This window comes from Rhinoderma darwinii, chromosome 2 (assembly GCF_050947455.1).
Source record: "Rhinoderma darwinii isolate aRhiDar2 chromosome 2, aRhiDar2.hap1, whole genome shotgun sequence".
NCBI lineage: Eukaryota > Metazoa > Chordata > Amphibia > Anura > Rhinodermatidae > Rhinoderma > Rhinoderma darwinii.
In genome coordinates, this window is record NC_134688.1 from 140,709,316 (window position 1) to 140,724,505 (window position 15,190).

The following is a 15,190-nucleotide window of genomic DNA, read 5'->3' on the forward strand; positions in this document are numbered from 1 at the left end:
AACACTGTGTAGTTCATTACAATGCATTGCAGAACTGTTAGCAAAAAAGCAAACAGTTCAGCAACAACTTTGGCAGCGCGGTCATAAACTGCATGCAGTTGGACATTATGAAGATGCAGTTAACTGCACAAAAACCACATTGTAATATAATAGCAGCAGTCTGTCCATAACAAACATTTCACCATTGCCTTCTATTGAAAAATGACTTGCTGCAGTTTAAAAACGCAACATAAACGCACCGTGACTGCACCGTGTGGCCTTACCCTAACTGCTTCAGCCAGTATCTCTCGTGCTTGTGTCAGTGCCACAGGCCGGGCCAATTATTATCAAGCCATGGTAATAATCTATAAAATAAAGTTTTCCCCTGTCCCTTCACATAAAATAATAACCATAAAAAAATCGGCATATATATATATAAACACTACATAAGAGAAAGCATGCAGCAGCGTGCAGCAGCGTGATATTATACAACAAAAGCCATTGAAAAGTCATTGAAAAAGTCAAGATAAGAGTTCTAGCACATTCCAAAAAAATGAAACAAAACGTGTATTGCACATGTCTTCACGTTTTGTTTCATTTTTGTAATTTGTGCTGATCAAACTTTGCTTTCTCTTATGTATTGCATATATGTGAGGTTGACTGCATCCATTTTTGTTCTTGCACTCCTCCCATTCTGCCATGGGTGATTTTAATTAGTTTAATGCTGGTTCCAACCATCCCCAAGTACAGTGGAGGAAATAAGTATTTGATCCCTTGCTGATTTTGTAAGTTTGCCCACTGTCAAAGTCATGAACAGTCTAGAATTTTTAGGCTAGGTTAAGTTTACCAGTGAGAGATAGATTATATATATAAAAAAAAAAAAAGAAAATCACATTGTCAAAATTATATATATTTATTTGCATTGTGCACAGAGAAATAAGTATTTGATCCCCTACCAAACATTAAGAGTTCAGCCTCCTCCAGACCAGTTAGGGTATGTGCACACACACTAATTACGTCCGTAATTGACGGACGTAATTCGGCCGCAAGTCCCGGACCGAACACAGTGCAGGGAGCCGGGCTCCTAGCATCATAGTTATGTACGATGCTAGGAGTCCCTGCCTCGCTGCAGGACAACTGTCCCGTACTGTAATCATGTTTTCAGTACGGGACAGTTGTCCTGCAGCGAGGCAGGGACTCCTAGCATCGTACATAAGTATGCTGCTAGGAGCCCGGCTCCCTGCACTGTGTTCGGTCCGGGACTTGCGGCCGAATTACGTCCGTCAATTACGGACGTAATTAGTGTGTGTGCACATACCCTTACACGCTCCAAATCAACTTGGTGCCTGTATTAAAGACAGCTGTCTTAAATGGTCACCTGTATAAAAGACTCCTGTCCACAGACTCAATTAATCAGTCTGACTCTAACCTCTACAACATGGGCAAGACCAAAGAGCTTTCTAAGGATGTCAGGGACAAGATCATAGACCTGCACAAGGCTGGAATGGGCTACAAAACCATAAGTAAGATACGGCAATATGTTAAAATATTCTCTCTTTTAGTTTGAGGGTCATACTCCCCACATGCTGCAGATGATCCTCATTCAAACATATATACAATATATGTACTATTACAGTAAGTATATATTTTTATGGGGTAAGTGGAAAACTATGTTTTTTATTCATGTATTTGCACATGCCACATCTGGTCATTCCACAAGTTGCCCTTACATCTTAGCCAAATTCTATACTACGCTTATTACTATATTACTATATAAGCTTGGCGAAAGTATGCTGCCAAGGAAAGATGATTTCCTCTCTACAAAAGTACATCCTGATTTCAGGATACCAAATAGAGTGGTATCCTGATAGAGCATCAGGATGTTTTTATAGATAATGTTAGTGATATCATTGTATTTTCTCCTGTATTGCGTGGAAAAAGTAGCCATGTGTGGATAATTTTCCCTCTTGTTAGTATAACAAGAAAAAATATGTTGTGATCTATCCCTTGAATCTGTAATAGATCTAGCCCTTTAAATAATTTCCTCATTGTAACACTCTCTCGTCAATATTTTGATATTTCTGTATGTATGTCTCCTCCATGGAACATGCTCTTTTAGCCCTGATTTATTTCCCTATGGTGAGTTTTTTGTAGTATGTGAGGGGTGGCAGCTTTTTGCACTCATAATTATATTTCCTGACAAAGGTTTCCTAAAGAATGCTTTACACACTACAATTTTGTATGCCTCCACTGAGTGAAAAGTCTCAAAATGTATTTCTGAGATATTAAAATCAAGCATAAATCTCAAATCATTCTCATATAAATTCAAATATTTGACAAATAATGGTATATGGGCTGTGTCATATTGCTATACTAGGAGGAGGCGATCTATACAACGACGGTACCACTTCATGTTATCATGGTATGGATTACTAGTCGCATGTAGATGACGCTCTGCCCACCACGCCATGTACAGGTTGGCCAATTAAGGGAAAAATGTTGCTCTTATTGGGCATTCCTGTGCTCAGAGGTAATAACTATCATCAAATGAAGACAAATTATTGGATGGGTCATAAATAAAATCTAATCCCTCAGATCTGGTGAATAATTACTACTTGTGACTAGATTGTATGAAAGTTCTGTCAATGCCTTATTATGAGGTTTAGAAGTGTAGAGTACAGTTAACCAAGTACAGTTCTGATCCCAGGTGAAATTCTCCATCATTTTAAAAACTTTGAGTTAGAGACTCTATCCCATCAATTATCTTATAGAAGAGCTTTTTACCTTTCTCTAGCTACAATGTATTTGTATCCTTATAATAACTGGGTGCACCGATTTAAGATGTTTATAAGAACAATGTGACTACTTTAAGATATAGGTATCAAGAAATAAATGTGAATTAATGTATAATTCAGCAACCCAGAGGGAAAAAAAACCAGAGGAAAACAACATTTTGCCGTCTAGAAAAGATACAAAATTAAAATTCAAGCTGTACAATATTATCTAATAGAAGAAATAGGTTTTACATTCTAAGTGCAGATTGAGATTGTTGATAAATGAAAATCAAATGGCATTTCAAAACAGCAAATAAAACGCAAGAGCTGATAAGAGTCTAAGTACTCAACATAGATTGCTGATTTAAATAACATTTCTCATTCTCAATTTTAGCTTAATAGAGCTTATAGTATCTTTCATTGAAATTATTAGGCAGTTTATATGGTTATTTACATCTGCCAAATCTCAAGATTGTGATTTGCTTCCAGTAATATTAAGTCAAGGATAAACAATATTAGACAGTTGATCATCAGTGTAATTTTGCAGATGGAACAGTGCTTTTATAGCTGCACGCTTGCCTGATTCTTATTTATCTGGAAGGGAATTTATCACCTTATTTTTTTACTAATTAAAATGTATACTTTTTTCTGATTGGATATTTGATTATATTTTTTACATAATTATAGGAGAAGCAATTTTTAGAGATTTGCTTTACATCAGGCACCCAGACACAAGAATAAGTAAGAAAATTACCTTTTGAAGTCTATGGGAGATTGTTGGGGGCATGCTCTAAGGTATTTGTTGAGGTCACTTTGCAGGTAGAGGACGCAGAAGGAAAGCTTTATCCATCACCTATTGTCAATGGTGTGGTCCAACATTATTTGCCCACAACCGTCACATTTCATTGTAATCTTGTCTTCTAATGATAATAAAATTACTACTGACCCAGTGTAGATAGTGCAAGCAGAAAGTGATCTCTACAAAACAAATGTCAGCTTATTGTGAATGCTCAGTGGACAGTGTGAATGCAGCATTGTTGCATGTTTAAAACATACATGTTAGGCTTTGTTCACATCTGCGCTAGGTCTCCGTCCCAATGTTCCGTCAAAGCTTTCTGTCGAAACGGAGCCCTGACAGACACAAACGGAAACCATACATTTCCGTTTCCATCACCATTGATTTCAATGGTGACACATCCGGTCCCACTGGTTTCCGTTTGTCTCCGTTGTGCAAGGGTTCCGTCACTTTGACGGAATCCATAGCGTAGTCGACTACGATATTGATTCCATCAAAATGACAGAACCCTTGCACAACTGAGACAAACGGAAACCATTGACACTATGGTTTACATTTTTGTGTCAGTCAGGGATTCGTTCCGACGGAAAGCTCTGACAGAACGTCGGAACGGAGCCCTAGCGCAAATGTGAATGAAGGCTTAATCATAAAAACTTTAGAGTACTAGGGTAGCTTACCCACCAATCACCAGATAGAGTTAAGCAATTTTTAGTATTTCTGGGTTTAGTGCACGTGTACCGTTTTTGTTTTAGTTTTACAGAATATTTTTTGCTTTCATTCTTGACATAATGTAAAAAAAATAACAATAACAAATAACTATTTGTTATTTGTATAGAGTACAATCATTTAGTTTTCTAGTAATTTTGATGTGTAAGGCTCTGTCCTCATCTGCGTTTAGACCTGTGTCGCAAATTTCAGCAGAATTGACAGAAAGAGTAGCTCTCCATTCAGCGCTATTCTTACCGCCAAAACAACAGACACCATAATGAAACCCGATGGGCCCAATTTTAAATCAATGAAGTCCATTGAGTACTGGTGGTATCCATCGTATGATAGATCTAGCACTTTGTCATGGTTTGTATTATGAATGGAAACTACGTGGCAGATTTAAACACAGGCAGAACAATATAGTTTTGGGTAGTATTTGAGGCGCCAGTACTATGGATTGGGTTAATAGTGAAATATTTATTTTATTTGTTTTATTTATATGAGCCTTTCTGAAATGTTTGACTGGCCAGAAAAGCTTAGCAAAACACTGGAATGCTAAATTTGGACTCTAACCCCTTAAGGACCAGTTCTATTTCGGCCTTAAGGACCAAGCATTCTTTTTTGTTTTTTTCCTCCCAGCCTCCAGAGTCATAACTTTTTTATTTTTATGTCAATATAACCATATGGGGGCTTGTGTTTTGCGGGATGAATTGTATTTTTCAATTGCACAATTTTTGGGTGTATGTATTATATTGCTTAACATTTATTATTTTTTTTAGGGAAGGAATTGAAAAAAAAAACAGCTATGCCAGCATTGTTTTTTTTGCGGGCCAAGATGTAGTTTTCATTGGTATCATTTTGGGGTACATGGGACTTACTGATTAACTTTTATTTAATTTTTTGGTGGGAAGAATAGACATTTTTTTATTTTCGCTGTTGCTTTTGTGTTTTTTTGTACCGCGTTCACACGGCAGTTTAATTCATGACTTAACTTTATTACTCGGGTCGTTACAATCGCAGCGATACCATATATGTGTGTGTTGTTTGTTTTTTTTGCACATCTAATAAACAAAACCAATTTTTATGGAAAAAAAAGTGGTTTTATTTTAATGTTTACTGTAATTGCTTTTATTTTTTAATAAATTTTATTTAACTGTTTTCATTTTTTTTTTTATTAGTCCCTCTAGGGGACTTTACCATGCAATATTCTGATTGCTTATATAATGCTTTGGTATACTTAGTATACCAAAGCATTATTGCCTGTCAGTGTAAAACTGATAGGCAATCTATTAGGCCATGCTTCTGACACGGCCTAATAGGCATACAGCCAGGGCAGACCTGGGGGCCTTTTTAGGCCCCTGGCTGCCATGGAAAACTGTCGGCAATTACATCTGCAGGACGCCGATCGGTGACAGAGGGAGCCCCCTCTCTGTCAAAGAACTTAAATGTTGCGATCGCTATTGACCGCGGCATTTAAGGTATTAAACGGCCGGGATTGGAGGTTTCTTCAATCCTATCCATTGCAGCGGGAGCCCAGCTGTCAGTCACAGTCGGGCTCCTGCGGCCTTTGTTTGGGCACAGCTTCTGTGCCCGCACGATCTCCTTCACGTACATGCACTGCGGAATGTGGTAATAGCTGCATTCTATGCCATGCATGTACGTGAGTCTGTGCCCATGGGTTAAGCGTATATTTATACGAGGCAGATTTGTTGCAGAAATTTCTGCCACGGAAAAAATTATTTCATACAACTGAATGTGATTGTTTCTGCAGCATGTGCATGAATTTTTCAAACCCTATTTAGGTAAAAGGGACACTTGCAGAAATGTCTGCAATAAGCTTACTGTGTGTATTTAGAGGACAAAAGGGTCTACATTAGTGACAGACTTTAACATATCTCTATATGCTTCTCTTCAGGGGCGAACACTGGCAGACATATTTTTTTGTTTACACCTGGACAAACCCTAATTACATAATGTGTCTGCCGTAAAAGAAAGTATACGGCCCTTGAACCCCTATCCTCACTTTGTATTCCTGTACAGGATACCTATTCCAAGTCCACTATTCTCTGCTTTACACAGTCTCCTACAGTTGAATATACACTGCTGAAGAATTTATAATTAAATATACAACAAACTTTTATACACAAACTAAATAAACACATGATTAAATATGTAATAAAACATATAAAAACGTGTCAAGAATGAATAATTCAAAGCATGTCCCCTATATAATACCACTGTATTTAGGGGTGGTTATATGGGAAAAGAAGCAACTGAAAACCACGGAAGACAATAAGGCTCAAAAGCCGCTGGTGGTGACAGGTAATATTAACTAAGCGTGAGTAATAGCAATAAGCTCAGCGTCAGCTTTGGTTTATCCACTTGGCGTCTAGCTTCGTCCCTGAATAATTAAATTTATATACAGCCAGGCAGGAACTAGCTAAAAAATACACACTGACCTTAGAAGTCTGTTCAGTACCATAGAGGACAAACTTATTATACCAGCCACTTCTACTAATAGCAGGAAAGGAATTTAGGAAGTTAAAAAGTAGCCCTCCTCCTCCTTCCTCTTTCAGGTCCAGCCGGGAGAAGTTATAATGTCGGGCTCCAGCTCCAGAGTCTTCCTGTGGTATTTCATACCAGCAGTAGGCAGCATCCCTGTGCAATGCGGCCACATACTGGACATAATAATTATGTCTCTTCAAAAACAGAGGCCTGTCCCTTGGGTCCACCTTTTCTCCAGGCCTATGTAGGGCTGAACTGGCTGCACAGGAGGTATGCCCGCCCCTGTTTCTCCTCTGTAAATGATCCTAATAATGTTTTCATGGGCACTATTTTTCTTTTATGCAATAGAACTACTGTCTACTATCTACTATGCAACGATTAAAACAAGTCTACTTTTTGAACAATCCATAATTCTACATTATTAAGAAATTATAGATCCAATTGCAGAGACATCCATATAACTACATTTAATATGACTTCAAAATGTGTAATTCAGATCAGTGCACCTTAAAACTACAGGCCTGCAGGGATCTTTGCAAAATACGCATGCTTATTCAGTTGACTGAGCTTATTTTAATTTGCCAGTGGAGAGAAGACTCCATTTTGAAGACTGTAATATAATTTTACTCATCATTATGTTCCATTTCACACCTCATATTGAGTCCTGAAGCAATAAATGTATCAAGTTGAAATTATTTAGAAACACCATATACACTAAGTGTAGAGATAAATTAAAAGTAAATGGAAAGCAAAAATACTGCATACAAGATACAAACCACAGAATATATACAAAATCACACACACACACACACACACACACACAAACACACACACACACACACACACACATATATTGATATATACATTAGTATTTATATATATATATATGTATATATATATATATATATATATATATATATATATACACATATATATATACGTTTTTTTACATTAACACAGTTCTAGTACAGCAAATAACATGAAATCGTTCAAACGTTCTAAAGTAAGTTAAAAACATAAAAATTATATGAATTTTTAACTCTAACGCAACAATAGTCTGAGGACTTTTTTCAGGGAAGACATATGGACATAGCACATTGCTCTCATAATGGCAAGAAAAAGCCAAATAACAAAAAGAAGACAAACAATTATAACCCTTAGAAGTGTAGGTTTGTCCTACAAAAAAAATGGCAAGGAAGCCAAGGTGACAGTCAGTACCGTTTCCGATACCATCAAAAGGCACTTGGAAACTGGTGGAAACTCTGACAGGAAGAGGTCTGGCAGACCAAAAGTCACTACAAAATCAGATGACAACTGTGATGAGAAGACTTCTATCTATAGGTTTGATAGATCGAGTTTCCGTGTGAAAGCCACTGCTAAGATTGCAAAATAAAAAAAATAAGACTTGCCTGGGCCAAGATGCACCTCCAATGGACTACTGAACAGTGGAAAAAGGTCCTATGAACTGATGAATCAAAATTTGACATCTTTGGTACATCACGCAGGTTTTTTGTACGTCGTCGAGTATGTGAAAGGATGCTTCCTCAGTGTGTGACACCAACTATCAAACATGGAGAAAGAAGCGTGATGGTCTGGGGCTTTTTTGCTGGATCCAGATTTGGCAACTTGCACAGGGTTACTACACATTGGACAAAAAGGGCTACCAACGCATTGTGATGCGCCGTGCAATACCCTTTGGTGTATGCCTACTTCGTCAGGGGTTCATATTACAACAAGACAGTGATCCAAGACATACTTCTAGGTTATGTCATAACTACCTAAGAAGACAAGAAGAAGATGGTAGGTTTCAAATAATAAAATGGCCTGAACAGTCTTCAGACTTAAACCCCACAGAGCTTGTTTGGGATGAACTGGACAGAAGGGTGAAAGCAAAGCATCCTACAAGTGCAGTACATTTGTGGGAACTTCTGCAACAATGTTGTAGATAGTATAGATGGTGATATTCCCTCACCACAGGGATTTCTTTCCACTGATAGATACTCCACCAAAAAATAGAAAAAAGAATTCACTGGAGTAGGACTGGAGTTTATAATAAAATATTACTTTTCCTTAAGCGTAATATAAAACAGTCAGAACAAAATACATGCATAGAAGACAAAAAATAAATTTTTTTAATTCATCCTCTGTAGTAGGAAGACATGAGGGCATTCAATTTATAGATTCTTCATGGATTGCCTTTACAATATAAAATCCAACAATGCTGGGAAGAAATTTCTGAACAATATCTGAATGTAATTGTAGAAAGAATGCCTCGAGTGTGTAAAGCTGCTATATAAGCTAGAGGTGGCTACTTTGAAGAGTCAAAAATCTAGATTTCATTTGTTGTACCAAAGTTAATCCTTTATTTTTATACATATTAAAGGAGTTGTCCACAGGATAGGTCATGAGTGTATAATCAGTGCGGGTCCGATACCCAGACCAGCACCAAACAGCTGCCCCGGCTGCCTCTGGGCGCCTGAAGTTTTGAGCGATTTGCAGTAGTTGGAGCTGGAAGCAGATGGCTCCAACCACTGCATAGCGCAATTCTGCAGAACTGCAGCTCTGCTCCTATTCACTTGAATGGGAGCAGAGCTGCAGTACTGTAGCTCGGCCGCTATTCCGTGACCAGGGCATCTGTTTCCGACTCCAACTACGGCATACCAATCAGCGTCATACACTTCTCATTGTTCCAGCCCAGCATGATCCACAGCACAGTGTGATTGTGCAGTGAAAGAAGCTGGGCTAGAACAATGAGAAGTGTATGACGCTGATTGGTCATTGATTGGTCAGCGTCATACACTTCTTTACAACACCCACTTGGTCAAAAGTAAAAACACGCCCAGTTGGTCTTTAAGAAACTAATTAGCATAAATCTACTGCCACTGCTGTTATCTACAATACAGCGCCGATCAGACTATGTAGGAGATAGGGCACATATAATCTGGTGACAGAGCCTCTTTAAGACGGATATTGAACTGTATAAATCTTCACTAAGCTCCACCCAATGGTGACACACTTTAACACTATGTTACAGTAACCTATATTATATTACGTTATGGTATGTAAAAAAGTTAAAGGTTATTTCAGTTAATATAAGAGTAAAAAACATTTTTTGGAGCAGACTAGAGAAAAATCTAATTCTCTCCATATATTCAACTGAATGCATCTCTTTTTGTAATGTTAATCAGCTCTGAGACTAATAACCTTGGAACATATATTACTTGTGTACCACTGAGTGACAAGTATTGTGCAACAGAGATTAAAAGCAAAGGAGATGAATGTCGCCTGTGTTTAGGTTATATTGATTAGTGATATATATGTTTGCTTTGAACATGCATCTGCTAGGTTACTAATTAAATTTGCCAAACAATAATTTTCTCTAGGTTTCCTATAGTGTATTAGCGTGAAATTGAAGATAAATAGGCTAGTACAATACAATTTGCATCTGTCATTTCAAATGAGGTTTTGTTAAATGAAATGGTTAATTTAGTTCAAAACAATTTTCTCCACCAGTAAATGCAATTTATGTATTTATTTATATATTTTTTTTACACAATAAATAAATAAATGTATTTGGGTGTAGGGTATCATTTAATGAAACAAAGTGTTGCTGAAAAACGAGTGTATAATTGTAAATAAATATATTTGTGTATGTATATGTGTACATATATATATGTATATATATATATATATATATATATATATATATATATATACATACATACATACAAAAATATAATCCAGCAGCACAGGCTTAAATGGAAGGGAGTGCAAGCCTTAGGGAACTGACCACTGTCCCTCTAGACAAAAAGCAGTAAATAGGCAGCACTCACAAAGGCTTATAGTGAAAAAAGAGGGTGTTTGTTACCATTTTGGAACACATACGACTTTTTGATCACTCTTTATTTTTTGCAAGAGGAAATGATAAGCAATTCTGGAATAGTTTTTTATTGGGGGTCATAAATTACATGTTAACTTTATTCTGCGGGTCGATGCGATTACGGCAATACCAAATTTACATAAATTTTATAAATCATTTGTTTTCTGTCTCGCCATATTCTAAGAACCATAACTTTTTTTATTTTTGTGTGGACATAGCTGTGTCAGGGATTGTTTTTTGTGGGACAGGTTGTTGTTTTTATTGGTACTGTCTTGGAGTAAATGTGACTTTTTTATCACTTTTTATTCCATTTTTTGGGAGAAGATGTGACCTAAAAACAGGAAATATGGCGTTGTTTTTAAAAAAAGAAGTTACGGCGTTCACCGTGCGGGATAAATGACATAAGTTTTATTGTTTGGGTCATACGGATGTGGCGATACCAATTATGTATAGTTTTTTGTTTTTTTTTTAGTTTTTTCCAATAATAAAAGACTTATTATAGGGGAAAAAGGCAGTTTGAGTTTTTTTTTTTTTATATTGAAAATTGTATGCTTTTACTTCTTTACATTTTTATTTACTTTTTTTACTTTTTTTATTTGTCCCTCTAGGGGATTTGAAGGCCTAAAGCCCCGATCACTATTTTATAACACTGCACTACATACGTAGTGTCAGTTATTCACTCACAGCAAGCCGATGAGGACCCGATTCAGCAGGTCCTCTTTGGCTTCCATACAAGACAGACACGAAGGCCATTATTTGGCCTCCGGTTGCCATAGCAAACCAACCATTGCGTTGCTGGGGTACCAGTCGAGTACAAACCCCTCAGATGCTGCGCTCTCTATTGAGCGCCACATCTGCGGGGTTAATCGGCCAGATTGGAGAATAGCTCCAGGCCTGGCTGTTACCAGAGGGTGTCAGCTGTAATATACAGCTGACACCAGATGGTAATGGTGCGGGCTCCGCACCAGAAGGGGCTAATGATTACCCAATGTCAACTTGGAGTGATCTTAACATGACACCTACTCCTAAAGAGAATAAAAACAGTTCCAAGTTTTCTCCATTTAGTAGACAACTGTTTGTGTGTTATTAAATGTTGCAAACCACAGGTTATTGCATGTTATTTGTAAGAATGTGTCCTAATAAAAAGATAGACTGACAATTTTGACTAAAAATTATATGGTGCGAGAGAAAAAGACTATGGCTGGATTGAAGCTACTATATTATATCTGCATTGTGGGCTGTGTAAAAATAAAATGCACCCCTTTCACTGGCTGTATATTCTTTCCTTTGCTTGAATTAATTATGCGCTATATGGTTTCTTTGCTATTTATTCCCTAAGTAAAATTAAGCATTCTACTTAACTTCATTCACTGAATTTACAGCGAGATACGTCTCAAGGTGAAATGGATTCTCAGGTCACTCAACGATCAGATTACAGCTGCCCATACAAGTCTTTCGAGAGTTGAGAGGAAGGAGGGAGCAGGAGCAGAGTGAGAGAGAGAGAGGCAGATAGACACACACACAAACATGCTGCTGCAGCTTCTTGTAGGTGTTTTATCTGAGCCCAGTGTTGGCTTCTCAGCTACACTGCTCATTAACCCCTTCCCGGCATTTGCCGTATGGATACGCCATGGAAAGCTAATGCTTCCCGCAATTTGCCGTATCCATATGCCAAATGCTTGGCACCAGCTCAGAAACTGCGCCGATGCCATCATCGCCGGATCTCAGCGGTATCTTACAGCTGACATCTGGCTGTAATTTGCGGGGACTGAAATTAGCTTTGATCCCCGCCATTAATCCCTTCAATGCAGCGCTAAAACGCGATCGCTACATTTAAGGTGTTTGCAGCTCATCGGAACCCCGGCAATGAAAATGCCGGGGTTCCGGTGGCTGCAATGGCAACTGAAGGCCTAATACTGGCCTCCCGGTCTGCCTAGCATGGAAGCCGGTCAAGATCCGCCCGGCGGCGGAGCATGATCGGCTTCCGTATCCGCCGGCAAGATGGCGCCGGCTCAGGTGCTGATCAAGCGTCATCAGTGGTGGAAGTCAGCTGCATGTTACAGCTGACATCCACCTGTAACGGCAGGAGATGGAGCTAGCTCCGATCCCTGCCATTAACCCCTTCGATTCAGCGATCGCTGCATCTTAGCAGTTGCTAGCAGATCACCAGCCCTGACAGGCAATCAGGACTGGCGACTGCTGCTATAGCAACAGGAGACACAATGGCCTCCTGCTCTGCCATTACAGAAGCCGATTAGGCCCAGCTGGGAGGTGAAGGCTAATCGGCTTTCTGTCAGTGAATAACTGACAGATCTAATAAATTGCACTAAGTTGGTAGTGCAATGTACTAGAAAAAATAATAATCTGACAGTTGGACCTTCAAGTCCCCTAGTGGGACTTGAGAAAAAGTGTAAAAAATAGTATTAAAAAGTGTAAAAAAAAGTGAAAAAAATAAAAGTTTTAAAACATAATAAAAGTTTCAAGTCATAAAATAAAACACAATCACCCTTTTTCTCTTATGAAGTCCTTTATCAGGGGCGTAGCTAGGGGTGACAGGCAGGGCATATGCCCAGGGGGCAACTTAGAGGGGAGCGCCAGCGCCACCCCCTCCTGCGCTATTATACCCTGATGTACTCCGCACAGATTACATACACCCTGATGTACTCCACACAGCTTACATATACCCTGATGTTTTCCGCACAGCTTAGATATAGCCTGATGTACTCCGCACAGCTTACGTATACCATGATGTACTCCACACAGCTAACATACACCCTGATGTACTCTGCACAGCTTACATATACCCTGATGTACTCCACACAGCTTACATATACCCTGATGTACTCCGCACAGCTTACATATACCCTGATGTACTCCACACAGATTACATATACACTGATGTACTCCGCACAGCTTACATATACCCTGATGCAGGGGCATATGTGGGGGCTTTATCTATGGGGGGCTATATCTACAGGGGGGCTATATATAGGGCTGGGCTATCTGTGGAGCACTATATAGAGGGGTGGGCTATATCTATAGGGGGCTATATACAGGGTTGGGCTATCTATGGAGCACTATATACAGGGGTGGGCTATATCTACAGGGGGTCTATATACAGGGGTGGGCTATCTGTGGATCACTATATACAGTGGTGGACTATATGTGGAGCACTATATACAGGGGTGGGCTATATATACAGGGGTGGGCTATGTGTGGAGCACTCTAGGGGGAGATATTTGTGGGACACTATATACAGGGTGGGCTATATGGGGGCACTATCTACAGGGGCTCTATGGGGACACTATCTACAGGGGGCTCTATGGCAGGCACTATCTACAGGGGGCACGGTGTGTGTGGGAGACACAGTGTATGGTGCTATTATAATTAGAGGTACAGTGTATAGCGCTATTATATTTAGGGGCGTAGTGTGTGGTATAATGAGAGCTTTATCTTTGTTTATAAGTGTAGAAATATTGGAAAAGTGAGAAGCTGAAGACATCTGACCGGCAAACGGCAGAAATGGGCTGTGACCGGGAGAAATCATCATAGAGGTCTGGACCGGTTGGAGAAAAAGAACTAGAATCTGAGACGCCACCGGTGAGTCACTTAATGTAAATGTTTATTCTGCCTCTAATCAGCACTGTAGTCACTGTATGATCTGCAGTGAAATGATGGGGGGTATGAGTATGATATGATTTATTTTTTGGGAAACAGCATCTCCCAGGATATCCTTACCATTGTTGGGGCCATGCTGGGAACTGGGAACAAATGAGTGCAAAACTATATGGCAGGGGTTGCACTAAATTGAGCTGTATTTGTGCTGGTGTTGTATTTATGTACTGAGCACTATTCTGGTGTTGTGTATAGAACTATATTGCTTGTAAAATGTACAAATGTTTTGATGCTCGAGTTACATAAAAAGAAATGTGGAAAAGAAATGACGCATCATTGATTGGTAGAGAAAACAAACATGGTGAGGGGGGAGGAGATGTCGGGAAAGAGGTTGGAGGGGGGCGCCAAACTGAATCTTTGCCCCGGGTTCTGGAGATCCTAGCTACGCCTCTGCCTTTATTATTAAAAAAAAAACAAATAAACCATACGTATTTGGTATTGCCGCGACCATAACAACCTGAAGTATCAAAATGTTATTTTATTTATTGCAAGTGGTGAACAGCGTAAAAAATCCCCCGTAAAAAACGATACTAGCGTTTCTGTTTTTTGGTCACTTTGCCCTACAAATATTGGAATAAAAAGTGATCAAAAAGTTGCACGTATCCAAAAATGTTACCTATAAAAACTATAGCTCGTCTCGCAAAATACAAGCCCTCAAACAGCTCCGTCGACAAAAAAGTTAAAAAGTTATGGCTCTCACAACTTGGCGACAGAAAAAATACATTCTTTTTACAAAAGTAATTTTATTGTGGAAAAAGTTGTAAAACATAAAAAAGTGCTATAAAATAGGTATCGCCGGAATCATACTGACCCGCAGAATAAAGTTAACATGTAATTTATAACGCGTGGTGAACGCTGTATAAAAAAAAACTA

The 15,190-nt window shown here is 38.8% G+C and overlaps 1 protein-coding gene across 3 annotated transcripts in view; it reads right to left on the bottom strand.

Moving 5' to 3' along the window:
* Positions 1–15,190, bottom strand: part of PCDH9 (protocadherin 9) — a 2,039,570-nt gene that overhangs the window by 436,411 nt on the left and 1,587,969 nt on the right. The window lies entirely within an intron of this gene.